At 40.5% G+C, this 6,292-nt stretch overlaps 1 protein-coding gene across 8 annotated transcripts in view; it reads right to left on the bottom strand.

Annotated features, from left to right (window-relative positions):
• KIAA1109 (KIAA1109 ortholog) overlaps positions 1–5,411 on the bottom strand; it is a 197,858-nt gene extending 192,447 nt beyond the window's left edge. For 4 of the 8 annotated variants that reach the window (XM_029941360.1, XM_029941381.1, XM_029941348.1 and 1 more), the window contains exons 1-2: positions 5,165–5,411; positions 3,641–3,721 (exon numbers count right to left, since the gene is read on the bottom strand). The gene's annotated coding sequence lies outside the window, so the exon portion shown is untranslated. The remainder of the gene's footprint in view (positions 1–3,640; positions 3,722–5,164) is intronic. The other 4 variants (XM_029941372.1, XM_029941388.1, XM_029941368.1 and 1 more) reach the window with 1 other exon arrangement.
• Between the last annotated feature and the right edge of the window lie 881 nt (positions 5,412–6,292).

Below are 6,292 nucleotides of genomic sequence, written 5' to 3' on the forward strand. Positions count from 1 at the left end.
TAACAGCCAATTCCTGTGAGCTGACAATATTACCACAACTGAAACTGAACTTTCATTTAAGTAAAACAACAAAGAAGGCTGCTTTCAGGAAGTCGTATGTGGATATGACCCATATAATACTACTGGTGATATCAGACACAGCATTTTAAATGGATATGAATAGAAATATACTTTACATATACATAAAAATTGATGAAGTAAAAAGAGATCAATACTCTAAAGTTTAGACTTTAAACATTTTGGTCAATGTTCTCTTACTCTTAGAAAGGTTCATTCCATGGTATTAATTCACCATTAATATAATAAAAATACAGCTACCATAACAATGGCTGTAACATTTATTCAATGCTTGCTGTGTGCTAGGCACAGTTCTAAACACTTTATGTGCATTTACTCATCTATTCTTCACAAATAACTACTCATTAACAATTCCTCATTTTAAAGATGAGAAAACTATGGCACTGAGAAGCTAAGCACAAACACAGCTAAGGCCCCATAATTATCTTCATTCTCAGTTTTGATATATGAAAAATGAGTTCCTTCCTCCCAGCTCTACATTTAGAAGCTAATATGAATGCCACCAAAATTCATATTTAGGCATAAAAAAATTCCTATTTTGCCCACCATGGCATATTTTTCTCCTAAAATGACCCCCCATTAAAGCAAAGGTCAACAAACACTTTTTTAAAATAAACCTAAGTGGTGTCACAAGTTGTGGAGCCTCATTAGCAGCAAAAAAGGCCAAATTATAAAGTGAACCGAATCTGACCTAACCACCTCCCCACTCCTCTAGAACCTCTCTCTCACCTGATCATAAAGGCAGACTTTTAAAGAGCTTTTTTACCGCTACAGAACTTGACAACCGATAAAATGTATGGTAGTTTTAAAATGTCAAAAAACTCCTTAATATTCCTCCCTTCAAGAGGTAGAACTTAATTCCCCTCTCAAGGGTGGGCAGGACTTAGTGATACGGCTGTAAAGGAGTATTTCAGAAGCAATGATGTGGAACTAAGTCAAAACTGGCATCACCGCTTCCTCCTTATTCTCTTGGCTCATCTGTTCCAGAGGAAGCCAGATGCCTTGCTAGGACATTTAAAAATCCCTAGAGAGATCAATATGGTGAGGCTTGGAGGCCTCTAGCCAACAGACATGTAAGTGTACCATCATGGAAGCAATCCTTCTGCCACAGTTGAGCTGACTGAAGTCCCTGCCAAGATTTTGGCTGCAACCTCATGAGACCCTAGACCAAAAGGCCTGGGTTGAGGCACTTCCAAATCCAAACTCACAGAAACTGAGATACTAAATATTTTAAAACACTAAGTTCAGGTATAATTTCTTACTGAGCAATAGATAACTAATACAAAGTATGTGAAAAGTAATTTTGCCAGATAACTGCAAGTTATCTCTATTCTGATAGTTCATACCGGTCATGTTAAGCTAAACTAATGCACTCTACTCTCCTCCAACTTACCAAAAAATGAGGCATCAGCAATAACACACCAAGAAGATTACCAATCACATGAATGAACCATTTCCTTTCTCTACTGTAAGTGAGAGTCTCCCACATGGACTCTGGGGCAACCTCTACTTTGCCTGCAAATTCATCTGTACCCATAATCATTACCACATCCTTAACTCCTGACTCAGTAGAAGTCTACTTAAAGCACCCTTGACCTGCATCCTCATATTCCATCCATTCAGACATAGTCAGTGACCTTGCTTCACTAATTATGCTCCCTCATACCTCTATTTTCAAATATTTTTTCTGATGGCTTTTTATCCTCAGCAAATAAAGATTATAAATCATATCACTCACACCTTTAAAAAACAAAAACTCTCTCTCAAACTCATATATCTAGCTATCCCCTCTCTATTCAATTTAACATCAAACTTTCTGAAATAGGTAAATGACATTTCTATTTCAATTTCCTTATCTCTTACCAGCATGAACTGGCTCCATCCATCTAACTGCTCTTGCTCAGGTCAACAACTTCTTGACATGTCTGATGTATACTTTCTTTGTCCTCATTTTATCAGATATCTCAAAGGTGCTTACTACTCATTCCTTTTCTCCAAACTCAGTTCTTCCACTGACTTCTGTGAGTCTCCTGCTTCCTTATCCACTCATTCATCTCCTTCAATGTGTGTTTTACTTGCAGGATAAGGATTTATTAGTACTCCCTATCCTCATTTCTCTTCCTTTACTCTACATTTTTTCCCTGAGTGATTTCATCCAGTCCCGTTGCTTTTAACCATCATGTATAAACTAAGGCTCCAAATTGTATATAACCAGCTGGGCCTTCTTAACTAAGATCCATATATCCAACTTCCTGACGACATTTCTTGGAAGTCACAGATGCCTCATGACAACAGCCACAACAAAGTGATCTTCTACAACCATGTTCCCCAATCTCTTGTTTTTTCTATACTGCCTCAGTAAATGGTCCCAGAATCCACTGTTTCCCAACCAGATATTAGATATCAGTTCCTTTATCCTTCAAATATTTATTAAACATTAATTATGTGCTTGAACATGACAGTGGCTAGAATTACCCTGACTCAACTTTCTCTCAAGCCCAAAATCCTACTCAGTACATCTCCGCTGCATCTATCTAGTCCATCTCCATCTTTAATTCCCATTTGCATTTCTATACTTCAGGTTCTCATTTGCCACCTGGATTATTACAATAGCCTCTTATGATCACCACTCTGCCAAACTCATCACCCTCCAACTTATCACCAGACTGTTGCCTGACCATGTCACTTCTATTCGTTACATATAAATTGCCTAAAATGTTCGCAAATTTATTAGTTAATTTTCTTAATATCTCATGAAATTTTTGAAATTCTATCATTATCTTTAACATGAACAAAATATGAAGTCTATAAGAATCCTAGTATCCTTAGAGTAGCACTAGAACCTTCCTTTATTAACTAAAATTATGAAAGACTTCTTATAAATACAAACATTTACCTTATGGGTGGTGCTATTTTCTAGTCTTTTACATAAAGCAAAATCGTCTTTGCATAAAGAAATCAAAAAATGTATGGTATTTCACAAAAATATTACCTTCTAGGAAAAATTCACTACTCTAGTACTCTCCAAGGCCATGATAAACGCTAATACTAAAAGCCTGAAACAATGCCTGAAATAAGGCATATGATACTCAATAAATATGGGTGAAATGAATTAAATATTTCTTCATCGTGTTTAACTATGTCTTCTATTCTCCATAGAACTCATAAAATATACTTGATTTCAACATACCCAGTATTCTGTAAAGAACAAACCAAAAGTCAACTAATTTTCTTCATTTATTTTTAAAGCCTTTTATTACATGGGCATGAGCAAGCAAAAGAGAGGGGGAAAATGCTGATACTTTGGATCAAGAATCAAGCCGAAGTTTCCCTTGGCTTTCTCCTATCAATACACAACCTAAGCACATGACTTGTCAGTCAGATATCAACAATTCAAAACTCAGGTAAGATGAATAGCAGGTCATGTTATATACCGCCCCCAACCTTCACTCCTTGACCATTTAAGCAGACTAAAACACAACTGAGGTAGAAAGGCAGATTTCTTCCTCTATCTCAGCTTTAATTGGAAACTATTTTTCTTAAACTTAGCCAAAGTATTTACTCAATTTTTTCCCAGAGTCTGCAGTGTTGTTTTCTTTCTCCTTATCTTCAGAAGGCCCATCTGCAGCGTTTCATCTTAAACCTGAAAAAAACATTTTAACCAATTACAGAAGATAGTTTGGCTTTATCAACATTTTCACCATTTCAGATTAAATGATTTGATTACAGGAGTGCAAATGCACACACACAGAAAGTGATTAATGTTACTCCAATATCACATTTCCTTCTTTAAAGTTTCCAGACAAGAAATACTTCTAAACTAGAACAAGGCCACAGTTTCCAAATTACAGTGTTCCAATGGTTTTAGAACAGGGTTCCAGAGGTCAAATGCTATGTTTAAAACATCCTCAAAGTGTGGCCTTAAAAAAAGTTCTCTGAAACTGTTTCTTTGCTGGCAAGAATGGTGATGCAGTTTCCTTCCTATTCCAAGCACCTGGCACATTTTTTACCAAATGAAAATCATTGTGCAAACTGTTAAGATACTTGGGACATGATAAAGCATACCGCTTATGGGACTTTAAGCTGGAGTCATATTACCTGGTTTAAATTAAATCACATCTCAACTTTGGACAAACTGATTTTTAGGGCTGCATGGTTCAGTTCTTTCATCTATAAAATCAGAGTAGTAACAGATCTAACACGATAAGATCGTTATGATGATTAAATGAGATAGCATGCATATAAAATATGCCTCACTCAACAATTATGTTAGATAAATAGTCTGATTAATTCATCTATTTTTAAATTTAATGTTTAGGGTCATCTTAGAATAAATCAGCTTCAATGCCGTGCAGGGTGAAAGCAGTAACATGAAACCAGTTGAAACTCACATGCTTGGGCAGTTACAAAAACATGATTTCCTTACAGAAGAATTTTACAAGAACTCTTTCCATTTAACAAACGTCCCTAATGGGGGTGGGAGTCAAGTGTGGAGGAGTGGAGGAAAGACAATACTCTGCAGAAGGAAAATCAACTTCCCTCCACCTTCCTTTGACTGTAAGATATTGTTTCAGCTGAAACGTACTCTTCCATAGTGTAGACTCGGCACGCACTAACTCATAATACAAAACACGCCACGCCTGGATTGGAAAGGGGGGAGGTCCTAAAGCTCCACCGCCATCGGTCAGTAGACCCTACGTTAAGCAGCTCGGGGTCTGCCGCAGCCGAGGGCTCCAGGCAAGGCTAAAGCCGGAGCTTGCCGGTGCGCTTGTCCTTCCCGCCCGCCGAATCCACACACCAAGTGGGCGCCGCCCACCCGCCTTATCGCCATCCACAGAGGCCGCTCCTGCGTCGGCGCCCACAACCATCGGAGAGTGATGGCTCTGCCAGGCCTTCCCATTGACCTTCGACACCCTGTCTACAGGTCCCGGTGCTGCAGGTAAGAACAGCACACTAGGAAATGAGTCGACGCCGGAATAGACAGCGGCGAAGAGGCCAAACCTTCAGAATCTGACCCGGCTGAGTTCCAGAGATGATGGAAAACTGCTGCTCACCCACCCCTGCCCAGTCCGACCCGTCCCCTCACCTGGGCGAGCGCCGGGGCGGCCTGGAACCGCTCCGGCCTCTCTTCGAGGGACGCTAAAGGCCTCGGGCAGCGGCAGCAGCGCCGAGCCGGCCCCCGGCCGGCGAAGCTCTGCCCGCGCCCACACCCTCCAGCCCCGCCACCCCGGCCAGCAGCCTTAGGTCGGGCCCGGGGCCCGTAGCCACTGACACAGAGGGGCGGAGAAGGATGGGAGGGGTCCTAGCTGGAGCCAGGCGTCACTGCGGCTGCGTCAGCTGGTAGCGTCAGACGTCACGGCGCCGGCACGCCACCCAAGCCCCACACTGGAATCTGCAGCGCTCCACCCCTTTACTCTCCGCCTCTTTCCCGAATCGCCGCACTGTGGGTGGAGCCTGGGCCGCAAGGCGGAGGTCCGGGGCGGTTTTGAAAAATTGCTTACCACTTGGGCACGGGGTGGGTAAGTGTATGGCCTTCTTGAGGCCAGGAGACCGAGAAGCACAGATTAGAACAGGACGCTAACAGAAAGGAGAATCAGACCGCTGCTGTGAGGTTAAAATGAATCCTCTCGGAATAGAGAATAATATTATTCTATATTACCTATATATCTATCTATGTATCTATAATACCACTTTTCATTAAATCATTCTTGATTGTATGAAATGAAACTACATTGAATCAATTGAGTCTGTTGTTATATTAATGAAAAGTGGTTTGATGCTCACTGTTTTAAAAGAGAAAGACTCTTCATATTTAGCGGGTGAACCAAGGCAAAGGGCTTTCGGGAGTTGGAGAATTATCTCAGATTTATTGCGCATTTCTTACGTACAAATTGTAATAGGAAGAGGAAAGTGGAAAGCAGTCTTAGGTCTATGGAAGCTTTCTGATTGCTTGGGACAGATGTGGAATATGCATATACGACAACTATGTGCACACAGTGATATGCTAGCAATAGCAAACAGACTGTTAAGCATGGGCCAGACACTGTTCTAAGCATTTTATATGTATTGATTCATTGAACCCTCCCAAAACCCTGCGAGGTAAATATTCTTATATCCCTTCTACTCCCATTTCACAAATTAAAAACTAAGGTACAGAAAGGTTAAATAACTTGCAAACTGTACCATAAATACTAAAATATGAAGAGGTTAAATA

This window comes from Suricata suricatta, chromosome 1 (genome assembly GCF_006229205.1).
Source record: "Suricata suricatta isolate VVHF042 chromosome 1, meerkat_22Aug2017_6uvM2_HiC, whole genome shotgun sequence".
NCBI classification, from domain to species: domain Eukaryota; kingdom Metazoa; phylum Chordata; class Mammalia; order Carnivora; family Herpestidae; genus Suricata; species Suricata suricatta.